This window comes from Herpailurus yagouaroundi, unplaced genomic scaffold, assembly GCF_014898765.1.
Source record: "Herpailurus yagouaroundi ecotype Mexico unplaced genomic scaffold, PumYag 77, whole genome shotgun sequence".
In the NCBI taxonomy this organism is placed as follows: domain Eukaryota; kingdom Metazoa; phylum Chordata; class Mammalia; order Carnivora; family Felidae; genus Herpailurus; species Herpailurus yagouaroundi.
Window position 1 is genome coordinate 83,348,471 of NW_024412388.1, and position 15,974 is coordinate 83,364,444.

The 15,974-nt window shown below is 38.0% G+C and overlaps 1 protein-coding gene across 1 annotated transcript in view; it reads right to left on the reverse strand.

Annotated features, from left to right (window-relative positions):
* Positions 1-15,974, reverse strand: part of DPYD (dihydropyrimidine dehydrogenase) — an 891,530-nt gene that overhangs the window by 58,107 nt on the left and 817,449 nt on the right. The gene's annotated exons all lie outside the window — the stretch shown is intronic.

Genomic DNA, 15,974 nt, shown 5'->3' on the forward strand with positions numbered 1-15,974 from the left:
TTTTTTTTTTTTTTTTTTTTTTTTTTACTGCAGTATTATCTGGTTTTGGTAGTAAAGTTGATCAAGTTTCATAAATTGATTAGGGAGTTTTTTATATCTTTTTTAAGCTGGAATTTTTTAAATAACAGAAACTCTGACAAAATTATCAGCTATTCAGCTGTGAAACTACTTGTTTCTATTATCTTTTGAATGGTGAATTTTAAAATCTGCTTTCCAATTCTTTAGGTGATTATTGGTTATATATTTTCAAAATTTGGTAGTTTATAATTGGTAAGAAATTACCTCCTCCCTCTACACTTTATTGCCAAAGAGTCATGCATAACAATTCATTGAAATTCAATGAAAACAGTTCTGTTTTCATTCTTACACAGTAGATTCTTACTTTTCCTTTTTTGAACTATAATGATAATTTTATCTATTCATTGGCCTTTTCTTTTCACATGTCTCTTTTTGTTTTCTTCTTCTTTTTTCCTTTTTTGGTTATTTCTAAATAGACCTTGCTGATACTCAGGAAAAGGAGATGTTCTTGGTAGATCCACTGCCTCCCCTCCCAGTCCAGGCTAACCTTCTCGGGCATCCTGAGCTTTCTTTATAATCTTCAGGTTCCATTGTGAAAACACCTTCTTTCTTTTCCCTTTTCTTTCCCCCCTGCCCTTAACCTTTTGCCTAGATGCTTTTTCCATGTCTCTTTGTTTCTTTTTTAAAACTTTTAATTTAATTTATTTGTTAAATTTACATCCAAGTTAAGTGCAACAATGATTCCAGGAGTAGATTCCTTAGTGCCCACCCCCCTCCCACAACCCCTTCAGCAACCCTTTGTTTGTTCTCCATATTTAAGAGTCTCTTATGTTTTTGTCCCCCTCCCTGTTTTTATATTATTTTTGCTTCCCTTCCCTTGTGTTCATCTGTTTTGTATCTTAAAGATCTCCTATGAATAAAGTCCTATGATATTTGTCTTTCTCTAATTTCGCTTAGCATAATACCCTCTAGTTCCATCCATGTTTCTCTTAAAAATTTTTTTTTAATGTTTTATTTATTTTTGAGACAGAGAGAGACAGAACGTGAGCAGGGCAGGGGCAGAGAGAGAGCGAGACACAGAATCCGAAGCAGGCTCCAGGCTCTGAGCTATCCGCACGGAGCCCGACCTGGGGCTCGAACTCACAAACCAGGAGATCATGACCTAAGCTGAAGTTGGACGCTTAACCCACTGAGCCCCCCAGGCGTCCCCCATGTCTCTCTTTTTTAACATTTTTTTCAAGTCAGAAACTTCCCAGCATATAGACCATTTAAACATACATGTGTCTATGTATATAAAATACAATATATATATATATATATATATATATATATATATACACACACACACATAATATATTTTAATAATAGATGTTTATAAAATAGATTCCATGGCTTCTAAAAAGGGGCAGGGATGGGGAGGACATCAAAAATTAGGTCCAGCAATAATGAACTACTTTTATTAAGTTTCTGTTTGCTTAAGCACTGGGAAATGGCTGTGTCTATTGAAAAGAGTACCAAGTCTGGAAACAGGAGATCAGGAGATTAAGGTTCTGGGTCTTTGTTCACATTATTTTTTTTTCCTGCCAGATTCGAAAATTCAGTCTTTTCCAAGGTATCTTTCACCAAAATTTCCTCTTATTTCTTGCTCAAAAGATTAGAGAAATACATAGAGCCAAACTGGGGGAAAAAAACCCTAATTTTAAGTTTTGTAGTCACTTGAATTTGCTTCAAAACTTTTAAAAAGCTTGTTTGTTTTTAATGATTTACATTTCAGTGGTTTAGACCAGGCCACCAGAGGACTGAAGTATAGTGAGAAAATGACTGGGTTGGTTGTGAGTGGGAAAGAAGTTCCTAAATTTAGGTGTGTGACTTTGGAATCCCGGGTCCCAGGATGAACCCGGTATCTGCATGATGCCCTGAGCGAGGAGCGGAGATCCCATAACGGACACCTCATAATGTAAGATAAACTCTATCATCATTTAAGACATTTTTAATGGGAAGATGAATAATATAGTATTATTTAGTGATGAAGGCAGAAAACCCTCATTGTTTTTCCCAGACTTTGGAGATAAAAGGTCTTTGCCTTCAGATACTGGCAATTTTGAACAAAACGTCTTCAGTACAAAGCATACTAGGTGCATTGTTTTTGGTGACTTCTGGTGACGTAATAGAGGCCAGACAGAACAGTATCTGAAAAGAAAGCCTTATGCTGTGCAGTCTATAACTCTGGCTCACAAACATTAGGAAGTGGATTTTATGCCATGATAACACACACATCTCAGCCCTTCAGTGTGTCCCCAAAAGCCAGGTGAGAGTTCTGGGTAACAGCTCTGCGCTAGAACACCATTCAAGGCAATGACATGGAAATTAGCACACCCAGTGTCCCGCTCTGCTGCTGAGTCCCTCGATTTCCATGATTTGACAGGAAGATGATATCAAAGGCTGCGGAAAGGTGTTAAGGGAGAGCTCAGATGCTAGTGTGTATGCCGGAGCAGGTGAGCAGTTAGGATCGCGTGTCACAGGCTGACAGGAGAGGGAGTGTCAGGCTACCCTGTGAGTGAAGCGTTGAACATGGGCCCTATCATAGAAAATATGCTTTTTGTTCAAACTCTCAATATCTGGAGGGAGGGGCAGCCTTTCTGGCATGAATGCTCTACTGCTGTGAGGACGCAGTGAAAGGTCGTCTCAGGGTTTGTTTAAAAAGGTCAGCTCAGGAACTACTGACCCCCATGACTCCATCCTGACAGTTTCAGCCCTCTCTCAGAATCGCTCTTGTCACTTCTAGCCTCCTGTGCTTTTCTGAAAACAAAACCCTCTACCACCTGCCGTCCATTATTCCATCAGTGAGCAACATGCGCTCTCTTCGGCTGATATTTCAATTTATTTGTGGTTAGATGTGCAATAATCCTATGACTGAAGCTGAGGGAACAGTTTAAAGATTTAAAACAAAACAAAGCCAGTGCTTCAAACATCTCTTCATGCAAAGCTTACCAGCCACAAAAATGTGGCTAATTCTCATCCATACAAAAGCAAAACTAAGACACGCAGATGGTCAGTGCCCGCCCTCTGCAGAGGGAGAAGCAGGGTTGGCTCCAAGTAACAAATAATTATCCAGGTCCTTTGTAAATCAAGTTGTACCACTTCTCCTGTGAGCATCCACAAAGGCGGCTGCATATATTTGCTATTAGCTTCTTCTTTGTCTGGGGATTTTGTTAATGCCCTTTCTTCATATAAGTTTGCGTCGCCTTGTTCTCACATTTGACACCGACTGAAATAGCCTCGCAGAACCTTTGTTTCTATTTTCTTCAAAATGTGTATTCCTCAATGAGGTTTCATCTTAATCTCTTCTTTTCAAAAGGATATGAATTGAACATGCAGAGAATCAGCCTAACAGGACCGATTATCAATTTCCATTTCCTTTCAGCGCCTTTGCCACCCGTGGGCCTCCTAGACAGCTTTCCTTGGAGACAAAGGGTGTCTGAAATGGACAACTTTATTTTATACACTGGTCTATCTTAGTGGACGACAGACTCATCGCCCATAATAAATCCTGCCTCTGACCCTTTTATATAATGCACAGCTGAGCTAAAAAGGAAATCAATGTTGCAATTTTAATTTAGCACTTTCATTCTGTTAATTTATCTAAAAAATCCTATGCCATGACTTTCCCTTGTCAAAACAGCCAATTCCTGTCAATGTGAAAATGCTTTGAGTTTCATCCCTTTTTTTTTAATAGTGTGGCTGTAAAAACCATGGGTCACATATTAAGCCCTCCGTGTTTTTCTTGTGAGTGCAAAGCTCCTTTTGAAATCAATGTGCACACAGCAAGTTGGAGAGATGCGTAGCGTCTCTAGGGAGAAAGCAATCCAGGCCTACATTGTTAGCTTTGCTAAAGATGCTCGTGAAACACTACAAAAATGGGATGCCAACTGTCTGACGTGTGTATTTGGTAGTGAAGCCCTATCATTTTAGTAAACTGGGGCTATTTAATCACGCTTAATCCCTGGGGAGAGTTCTAAGTAATGAACATCACTGTGTTTTCTGTCAGTGCACCAAAAAAGAACTCTTTGGCTTCACTCTTTTCTCCCTATATTTCAGAACTTGAGAATAACCTGCAGACAGAACCTTAACACTGCTCTGGGCACTATCCTCTCACTGGAGACAGAAGCCAGATCAATATCACATAGCAAACAGCACTATGGTAGGAAGGGTGCAGAAAATCCCACAAGGAGGGTGAAATCTGCTGCATTTTCAACAGGAATCTCATGTCAAAGGAATTGTTTCTTAAAGTCTTCATTCAAATATCACATTTCCTAGCCATCTTATTTAAATTAAAATTTTTTCTGCCTCCTGCCACTCCCCTAGCTGTGTCTGTATGTACTCCTTCCGTGCCTTTTTTCCCACTTAGCTAGCACTTAGAAATTTCACCTTTACTTTATAACTTATTTATTTTGTTTATTGTCCATCTCCATCCCAAGTACAATGTAAATGACTATGTGTTCACTAAATTATCCTTAGAACATGGCACAGTGTTTGACACATGGTAAGTGCTTAATAAATATGTTTCCCAAAGAAATGTTATGAGGCCACATCTGCCAGGTTGTCTGTCCCTTGAGAGTGGGAATTGCACCTTGATTGTCACCCCAGAACTGAGGCCCCACGTAGAGGGGTTACTGCAGGCTGCTCTGCATACTGATTGTGTTTGGGAAGAAAACCACCTGTTGCTCTTAGAACCTTCTGGACCTCTGCAAGAAGTTTGGTATAAGAGAGGAAGCCCAACTCCAAACCCAGGACGAGAAATTAGCTGAAGTATGGGCTTGTAAATAGTCAGATTTGGGGACTTGTGTGTTACAGACACGAACCTAGCTGGTCTGAGTGTGACACAAGACTTTAACTATTGGTCCAGCATACTTTAAGTAAAGTAGTTCAGTGAAGGCCATTATGGCATAATTACCATGCCAGACACTTCAGGGGAGACAGGTAGATTATGATCTAGGCAGGTTAGTTTATATGTTCCAAGTCCAGAGCAGGACATGGCATATACTGTCTTGAAGGACAGCACTTTCAACAGCAGAGATGAGATAAATGGCATTAAAAGCATTGGCAATGGTGGCAAGAGAAGCAGAACGCATTTGAGAAATAGCAATTAGCCTCAGGTAGTCAGTCCACTTACCTTGTAGACATGCTTACTAGAACGAAAGTTAAAAAGTTAAAATCATAGGTGGTTAATTATACTGGAGATTGGGTATTAAATGTTGTATTATTTTATTGGGGAAACACATAGCTATTAAGGAGAGGGTAGATTCCTTCAGAAATCTATGTTTTGGGAAATATGTTTTGTTTTATTTTGTTTCTGTGGGAGTAATGGGGAATGTTGGCAAATATAATTAGTCAAGTAAATAAATATTTATAAGTACTTTATAAGTATAAACCTTAAGAACTATGGAATTTATCCAACTTCTAATTATTAAGAGATAAAATTAGAATATTCCAGAATGGAGTCATGTACTTGCTTTTCAAAGACTTCCTAGACAGAGATTTTACAACTTTGCTCATCAACCTTTCTAGTATTCTGACTGGTTAAGGAATTCTTCCTTCTTTGCAAACCAAACTATTTAACCTTCAGGAGAATCAATCTTATCTGATTTTATCCTCCATGTGCCTAGAGAATTATCATATGGCATTGCCAAAAGTCAGCCTGCTATATATGCCTGAAGAGAGTAAGCAAGTAAATTTTGTTGAAATTCTGTTCTCTAAAAACCCCATTGCTTTCATCTTTCCTGATTTCACTCATTTAATCTTTAGTTTTAAAAAAGTAGCTCTTAACCATCTTTGCTATCTTTACATTTCTTCCTGAAAATTGACAATGAAAACTGCACCTTGACCTAAAAGGAGTGTGACTTTTGCAGAGACTAGTGGATGATCATTTTGTGACTCTTTCATGCCATTGATTGACATTTTCGTTCTTGATTGTACTGCTCTGATTAGTCAAATTAAGTATAAGGTTGCGTTTTCCCTCAGATAATTTTCTTCTATACTTAGATCTGGTTAGACTGTCCTCTGTTATCTTGAAAGTCAAGGTTCACTACCATGTGGCCAGGGAATAGTGAAACGTGGTCTTTCTTGACATATTTATTTAAAACTTAAAGGTAAAACCTCCATTTTCAGGGGCGCCTGGGTGGCTCAGTCGGTTTAGTGCTGACTTTGGCTCAGGTCACGATCTTGAGCTTTGTGGGTTCAAGCCCCACATCGGGCTCTGTGCTGACAGCTCAGAGCCTGGAGCCTGCTTTGGATTCTGTACCTCTCTCTCTGTCCCTCCCCTGTTCACACGCTGTCTCTCAAAAATAAACAAACATTAAAAAAAAACTTTAAAAAAAAGCCTCCATTTTCAGTTGAGGAACTAGAGACTGAAAATTTTAATATTAACAATAACATTGTAGGTCCTCATATGAATTCTGAAAATTGGGTATTTTTCCATATTAGAAACCTATGCTTTGTATATCAGTCAGTACTAAGATATACACATAAAGAGTTTACCACACTTCCTATAGTTAAAATTTATTTTTCTAATAAATTCTGCTTCTAATATTAAGGCTGGGGTTTGACCAGTTCATTGAGACTTGGTCCTTTATTATCCTCTGAAATTGGTACTTTCACGATGAATTTAAGAAAACCAGTAAAAATTCAATTGAATAGGGTTTGAAATATAGTACCTTCAATAGCCCAGAGGACTCTCTTATTTTCTAAATCTGATAAGCAAGGTAAATATATGAAGAAAAATATATATACTCCTTGACATCACATTTATAAACTAGCTTATTTATAAAATTTTTCTTTATTGGTCCTTTGAATGTAAGCGAATCAACAATCTAGATGATTTAAAAATGGATGAGAGCATTTATTAATCAAGAAAACATAGATGAAGGCATATCAACATTTACTTTTGTGTTTTAATTCCTTCATTCATCTTTCTCTAATTTTTATATTTTCTACCTAATCTTTATGAGATTTTTTAAAGCTTCATTACAATATCCTTTTTCTCCTTTAGCCTCTGCTGTGCTTAGACAGACATCTTTACTGAGTTGTCAGGACAGTGCAGGTTCTGAGCCTCACAGCATATAGGAGTAGCCCGGGTGATTTGGATCAATGTGCAATAACAAATCTGGGTCCCTGCCAAATTTGGTTTGCCATTGTGAAGTTCCATTCATGCACTTTAAATCATGATGGAGTTTCTTGAATTCCACTTTTGCTTGAATTTTATCTCATTTACACAACTTTGGAAGAAGTATTTTGCACCCTCGATTTCTGTGTGAAAGTCACTGATCAACTGGTGGATTTATGATTTGGAATGACACAATGTCTGATGTGTAGGAACCAGAGGAAATCTTCATAATGAACTTCTTCTTTGTCACTTTGCCAAAGCAAATGGCTCCCTTGCCCTGCTCCATACAGCACAGATTTCTGGAATTTTAATGTACCATTAGTTTGACCAGCTTTCAGCCCTTAATAAAATAATTCTCCTAGCCCTTAGGTTATTTATTTTTGTTAATACTTTGTTATGAGAAAAGTCAAATAGTCAATGTTAACTGGGTCACGATGCTTTAACACGGTAATTTTAGTAACTTTTCTGAGTATTTTAAAAACACGGAGAGGCACAGTTTCCCAAGAGATAGTTCAGGGAAACCAAGAACTATGTTTATTCCAAGCACAGATTCAACAGGTCAGTGTCCACATAAGATCCTGTGTTTTGCATTTTATATTATTTCCTTAAACATGTTTAAGTATCTGCCAAGGATGAAAAAATACAGCCTTCGTGGTCTATTTGGAATTTATCCCTCCTATTTGAACAGATAGTAGGGACAAAATATTTGGTTTCAATGGCTATCAGTTCACTGAGAAAAGTCAGATGCTACTAAAATTTGTCTGCATCTTTGAACACTGGGGTAATCCACTCCCACTCCCCTCCCATCTCAAATATCTGTGCTTCCACACGGAGAATTGTTTATCTGATCATCTCTTAATGACTTGTGGGGTGGCCCTTGCTTTGTGAATTTAGAAAAGCCCCTTACTTCTTTTATCTGCTGAATGTGGGGACCATATATTTTCTCTAAAACCCATGGGGCCTAATATAGGAAGTTGGAGAGTTTAACTTTTTCCAGTGCGCGTGAAAGAGAAACTCTAGTTTCACCAGAATAACATTTGGTGGAAATGGATTAGTAATGTAAAACCACAGCTTGTATGATTTTGTTGTAACCTTAATTTTGAAATCTTTAAAAAATTCTTTTAATGTTTATTTATTTTTGAGAGAGAGAGAGAGAGAGAGAGAGAAAGAGAGAGACAGAGGACAAGCAAGGGGAGGGCGAGAGAGAGAGAAAGAGAGAGAGAGGCAGAGGACAAGCAAGGGGAGGGCCAGAGAGAGAGGAAGAGACAGAATCCGAAGCAGGCTCCAGGCTCTGAGCTGTCAGCACAGAGCCTGACGTGGGGCTCAAACTCACAAACCGTAAGATCATGCCCTGAGCCGAAGTCGGATGCTTTAATGGACTGAGGCACCCAGGTGCCCCAAATTTGAAATCTTTAAAAATGATTCTTTTACAATACATTAACTAATGAGAAAGAAAGAAGCTGCTTGTTTTTGTTTTCCTGGGTAAAGTGAATGGAAATTGACCTTGCATGATCATGCCTCCTATTCTGTGTGGATGAACCTCCTTTTTAAAAGACTATCTTGGTTCCATGACATAATTTTGTTTTAACAAACAAACCAAAAGTGTATTGCATCGTTGGCATTCTGATTTTCCCCAATCATGCAGATGAAGTATCTCATTTGTTGTAGAAAATTAAGATTTCAATAAAACCTCAGGCCATCTACATAGGTGTGAAAGAGAAATTCTAGTTTTATAACTTTCTAGTAGGTAGAATTGTTAGAACTATGCTGAATCTTTGCATAGGCCTGGGCTTTAAGGGACTCAATTTACTGAACAGGCCAGAATAAACTGATAAGCAACAACTTATTTTTACATTAAATAGGTGCCTTTAAGATGCTTAGAAATAGTTAATTCTGTTTAGTAAATAAATAATTTATATGATTCCTTTATTGTGGGACTATTAATGGTTTATCAATCCTTTTGAGGACATAATAGTACAATGACCAACTTTAGCCTTACTCTTGTCTGACTTGTCACAGATCCCCAATATTCAGGATAAAAATGAGTGAAGTTTACTGTACATGTGCAACTGCAGAACTGCTTTTTTGACCCTCATCTAAACAGATGTGGTATTAAGTGATAAACGGCTGGAAAAATTGAGAGGCAGTGGCCATTTCTCCACTTTCAGCACCAAGTTCCCACTTGATTTAGTTTGGGATATCTTCTTGTCTCTAGACTGTAAACTTTGAATATGAGTATATGAAAAATATCCTTCAGTAAACCTTTGACAATCTTGATTCCATCCTAATAATTTTTTTATTATCTACAGATTATAAAACATTTCTATATAAATGTCTTGTCGAAAGCTCTCGAGCACTTGCTTTGACTTGCCTCCCTGGCCCCTTCTTCCTCTTGTCCACACTTCATCTCCAATCAAACTAAACTCCCTATAGTCCCTAAATGCTCCATAATATCTCATGCTTCACAGTCTATGCACATGTTGTTCTCTGGACCTTATTTACCTTCCCTCTATTCTTAATCTGGTATATTCCTACTATTTCTCTAGGTCTCAGCTTTGATATTGTCTCCTCTGGGAAGCACTCCCTGCTAACATTTACTTTCATAACACATGGGATTAACCCATTCATAGCATTTACTCCATAATGCTCAGTCCCTGAACTTTCCCCTAAGCTATTTGGTGCTTAAATATATTTGTTAAGTAAATCAATGAATGAATGGGTAGTAAAAACTACATCTTTTCTTTCATGTGCTTTCTGCATATGATTTTCCCATTTCAGTTCTTTTTTAATCCCCTAAAAATAGTACCTTGGAATTTTTGCAAATCCTAGGTTTCCTTTGGGACTTTTCTGCCTTGCTCTGCCTGGACAGTCATTCATTCATTCAACAAATATTTCTGAGTTTTGTTTATGTACAAGGCACTCTGCAAGGCTGTGGAAAGAACTCCTGGGTGTTACTGTCGAGGGGTTTATAGTCTGCCAGAAAATGGAAGAGAGGCTTAAAGAATACTAATCGAGTGGAAAATGGTGTCATGGAAGGGAAATAATATATTCAATTGGAGAGACAGGACATGTCTTAAACAGGTACAAGGCCTTAAATCATGTACAGAGTCTGGACAGTATGGCATAAAGAGAAAAGACACTCTAAGCCACAAGATAAAGTGTGAAAAGAAGAAAGAGGGAAACAGAGAACATATAACTCACAGACAAAAGCCTGATGGGAGCTCAGGGTTTCTGACAAATTGTGGCATTGTTGAAGGTGGGTTGAAAAGGAGCCTGGGTCCCAGTAGTGGAGATCCTTGAATGCTAGTCTACAGCATTAGATTTTGGTAGACAAAGGGTACCGCCAATGCTTATGAGCAGAGTTGTAAACCTCTCATTGGCTGGCTAAGTCTTTCTTCATCTTCTGACACAATATTTCTCCATTTAACTTTTTTTTTCCTACAAAACTATAGAAACACCTCTCATCCGAATCTAGTTTCCTTTTTAAAAATATTATTGTATGACATACTCAACGATTCTTCTAAAAAGCTCAACTTGAAAGCCGCTAGAAAGGTCATTGTCAGACCATTTTCCCCATCCTCATTAAGGTTTATTAGTCACATCAGGTTCAAAATCCCAATAATTAGCCTCTACCGTACTTTTCTACTGGCATCCTTCCAATTTCAATTTACCTGCTACACATTTTTCTAGTCCTTTTGAGACCTGTGGCCTCAAATTTTCCATTTTTGGAGCCATTTCCTTATCTTATATGCCTCTGTGTTGGCTCTATTTTTTGAAACATCAACTCATGACCAAGTTCCCTTAGACATCTTCTTGGATTATGGAAAAAATGTATAAGACAGAACACCCCCCTGGCCCACCCCATACACACACGTGCTATTATATATTGCAATACTAAATCTTGTATGTATTGCTGATCTTGCATGAACCAAGTACACAGTAGTATGTAGTTAGTAATGCTGAATGAATAAATGAATGAATGAATGAAGGCTGGTTCATGTTGGAATACATGTTCCTCAGTAATTTATTTTTATTTTATTTTATTTTAATTTTTAAATTATCTTCTTTAGTCTACATCCTCAACCACTCTCACTGACACAGACAGTCAATAAATGCTAATGAAATGAATGTAATTAATCCCTTCAGAAAAAGGAATGCCTGTGGACAAATCCCAAGGAAGTGCAAAAAAATAAAAAAATAAATTTTCTCACCTCAAAAAACACAGAGCTTCATATATGGTATTTAAGATAATAAGAAACATACTCTTTAGCTCTCATTTAATGATGCCTGGGCTATAAGCTTCGAATAAAGTATAGTTATTGTTGATTTCTTTTTTAAAACCCAACTCAAAGCCTTCATATCTTTGAACTAAACAAGAGTTCTGGGCTTTATGACTTGCACAAACAAACAGAAGCTGAATGTGCTTAGAGTTATCCGTGCCTAATATTTTAATTCCATTGTTCAATAATTCCCATTCCTTTGCATTATTTTTGCTTTATTATACTCTTATAATACTCTCAAATATATCTATAAAACTTTACAACCCTTTTCCAATGGCATATGGTGTGTGTTCTGAAGAGAAACATGTTTATGAGCTGAAAGATGGGAAGAAAATGTAAAGTGCTCTTACGGGACCTAGGGAGGGATTGCTGTCTGCCTGTGTGGCAGGAACACGGCAGTATATCAGGCTCTCACAACCTGCATCTGAGCCCGTCTGCTTCAGCAATAGATACAAGTCTGGGAATGTACTATGCCAACTTGGACGCTTTTAGGTGTTTTTTTTTCCCTTGCTGAAGATTAAAGTCAATAGTTCCTGAAACAATACTTTAATTCTGTATGCTGTAGAATAATATCTGTTAGGAAGAAGAGAATTTAGACTGTGGACAAAGGTGTGATGCCAAATACAACTATACTGTCCTCTCCCATTGGAGCCATCCGGACTTTGCCCAGGCCAGAGTTACCAAACAGTGCTCCTTGGGGAACTTGTCCTTCCACAAGCATTCTCTCTCTCCCTCTTTCTTTTTAGGTTTATTTATTTATTTAGTTTCAGAGAGACAGAGACAGCACAAATGGGGAGGGGCAGAGAGAGAGGGAGACAGAGAATCCCAAGAAGGCTCCGTGCTGCCAGCTCAGAGCTCGACACAGGGCTAGGACTTACAAAACCGTGAGATCATGACCTGAGCCAAAACAAAGAGTTGGACACTTAACTGACTGAGCCACCCAGGCACCCCTTTCCATAAGCATTCTTGAAAGCTTACAGAACATGGTTCCAAAATATCTTGCTATGTTCTTAAAATGCTTCAGTTGTTGAGTTCTAGATTGAAATTTTCCACTGCCTCCTTATTTGTCTTCCTTGTCACAATCATGGATCAAGTCACGTAGAAAAAGACCGGTAACATTAGCATGATATCTAACCTTTCCCTTTTTGCTCCCTAGTTGATCATCAACTTCAGGCATTTCTCCTCTCTGTTCTCTCCCACCCATGTCCACCCTTCCTCTTCATTGCTCTTTCCCAGTTTCGGCCTTGACCTTATCTCATGTGGCCTATTTCAGTCATTTATTTTTTAATGTTTATTTATTTATTCTGAGACAGAAAGAGAGAGAGAGAGACCACAAGTAGGGGAGGGTCAGAGAGAGAGGGAGACAGAGAATCCCAAGCAGGCTCCACTCTGTCAGAGCAGAGTCTGACACGGGGCCCAATCTCATGAACTGTGGGATCATGACTTGAGCTGAAATCAAGAGTCTGATGCTTAACTGACTGAGCCACCCAGGCACCCTAATTTCAATAATTTCTTAATCATTCTCTTCTGACTATAGCCTTTCTCACTCAAATTACCCTCCAACATGCCAACCACAAGATCACGATTCCTTTAAAAAAGACTTAAGTAGCCCATTAAATAAACAACCCCTTTCTGTCCTATCTACTAAGTCCTAGCTTGTTTGCTTATAATTAAATCTCTTTACCGTCTCAACCTAGTTCACCTTTGCAGCCTCATCCCCCTCTGCACTGCTTTGTGTCAGCAGTGCTGACACACCCTTTGTGTCAGAAGCATTGGATGAGCTTATGGTCTTCTGCACATTCTGCTCAACCTTAAATCCTCTTGAACTTCTTCACTTTCTGATATATGGCTCTTCTGTCAAATTGTGGCTCAAAGGCTCTTTTATGTATTCCTGGATTTCTCCACATGGAAACAATCCCCTTTCCCTGCTCTGTGACACTCCTTTAACTGCATCTCCGTTGTACCATTTTTATTCAGCTCTAGTTTGCAATTTTAGTTTCTGTAGCACCCAGCGACTGTAAGTTGCATTTTTAAGGCTTCTTCAGCATCTGCATTACTCATTTGACAGTGTGTTTTAAGTGGACCCAGAATTATCTTTGCACAAAATACTCACTCTACTCATGAGCATTCTTCTGGTATTCCTCACATTTCTAAATGTGCAGCATTTCCTGTAGATATTCTATTAAAAGGAAAAATAAAAAGCATGGATCTGCCTTAGTCAGCAACATGGGGAAACTTCACTGGAGGTCATAGAGGGTACTCTCATGCTGTCTGTCACTCAGTGATGATCAAACATAGATTTGAAAATAAAATATTGAAGGAGAATGGTCTGAAGATTCCATTTTTCTGGATTCTCTAAATTTTATTTCTAGGTGCTCTAAATGTAAGCTTTAGAGATCTGCTTAACTAGATGGTCATTTGTAAAATTCTTGTCACTGTCAACAATGAAGGACAGTATAAAGTGCTGCACTATGAAACCAACTACTGCCTTGTATCAGAGATGTGGTTCTGGAACATATCTTCTTTGTAAATATATAATAGACATTTCTTGAGGGGTTCCTACCAGAAAAAGCTGTGATTATCTTTTGTTGGTTTATACCTGTAGGTCTTGTGAGTTGCATATATGATTGCTCTACTCTTTTGTATTAGTTGTTAGGCAGCTCAGTCTTATTTTCAATCTTCCTATATTAGAGTGTATAGAACCACTGATACATACTTGGCTACTAACTCCATTCCATCTCTATTTTATTCTCACTTTAATATCTACTCGCTGATTGATTTTCCTGTCTATCTATCTAGCCAGTTATTATACATTTATTGAAAATTGTTTTAAGTTTTAAACAAGAACAGGGTTTGGGTATAAATGTTCTAGTACTAATATCTGTTTCCTGTAAAGTACATAAAGTGGCCCTTTATACATAGAAGGTACTCAGGGTTTCCTGATTAAATGCAAATAATTTAAAAATACTGAAAAGTCCCAGAGAAAAAGGCTATAGGTCAGATATAATTAGTCACTTGAAGGAACCCACATAGGCTTTTGGTCAAAGTTGAACACAATAATATGGTATTCAGCATTATTGGCTCTCACTGATTCTTAGGGACTAATACTTCATAACTTCAGGTAAAGGGACTGAGGCAACATGTGCAATATTTTTCCCTACTATAATTCTCATACGGAGGATCTGAAAGAGAATGGTACTTTTATGCATGCAATGAAATCCAGGCACCACTATATAAACTAACTCTGTTAGACAATGGTCACAAAAAGAACATCAATACCTCTCTTAGCTCCACCTGAGAAAGGTTAGTGTTATGGGATGTGCACAAGACGAAGGGCAAGGAGCATGGATGGCTGGTACCTTCTATATGTCAGAGCAAGACAAGTGAAATACAGTGAGAAGGTCAAGAGCAGTGGAAGCTGAAGAAACAACTATTTGTGTGTGTGTGAATGTTCATAGGATCTGAAGAAACCTGAGTATAAATGTCAGTCTTCATGACCTGATCACAGATGACTCAATACAGAGGTGAAATCAAGATGCCCCTACTGAGAAGGTCAAAGTACACACTCCTGAAGAATGAGACCACAACAAGCCAAGAGATCCAGGCCTAAGAGGAAGGAAATCCATGAACATACTTTTCATATTATGCTCAGATGGACTAGAAATGAGGACAGATCATTGAAAATGGAACAGTTTTAGTTTCTAGGGTTATCTTGTTGCACTTTTTACATATGAATTTTTTTTTGTCATTTTTTTTCCTTTGCTTAACTGCCTTTTAAGTGAAGATATATGGTTGCTAAGGTGTCCACAATATAAAATACATTTGGAAATGTTTCTGTGACCTTCACAATTACTGTGCTATTAAAAGTGAACACAACTAAAATCAGGAGGGACATGTTGAAAGAAGCCAAGGAAAAAATATTTTTGAAAAAAATATTTTTAAAGACACACAAAAATGTAATCCCTTCATTATCCTTATCAGCCTTCCTTACATCTCAGCATTCTTAGGTCAGTTAGTCAAATCGCTGCTAAATGCTTTCATTAATGAGGACTTGAAGATTGAGGGTCAATACTTCAGTGCAAAAACTGTTAATAATAATAAAAACTTAGGGGCACCTGGGTGGCTCAGTTGGTTAGGCGACCGACTTCAGCTCAGGTCATGATCTTGCAGTTTGTGGGTTGGAGCCCTGTGTCGAGCTCTGTGCTGACAGCTCAGAGCCTGGAGCCTGCTTCGGATTCTGTGTCTCCCCCTCTCTCTACCCCTCCCATGCTCATGCTCTGTGTCTCTCTGTCTCTCAATAATAAATAAACCTTAAAAAATTAAAATAATAATAATAATAAAAACTTATATCTTAAGAAATTTTTCCCTTAATGCCCCTATAGATAAATAAAATACTAGAGCATTCTTCCAATCTATTCCACATTCATTTACTTGACTGTAGTACAGAGTTTACTGGGTTAGGAAATGAGTAAGATGGAGGAAATCTTTACAGCTTTATATTTCTTATTTCATAA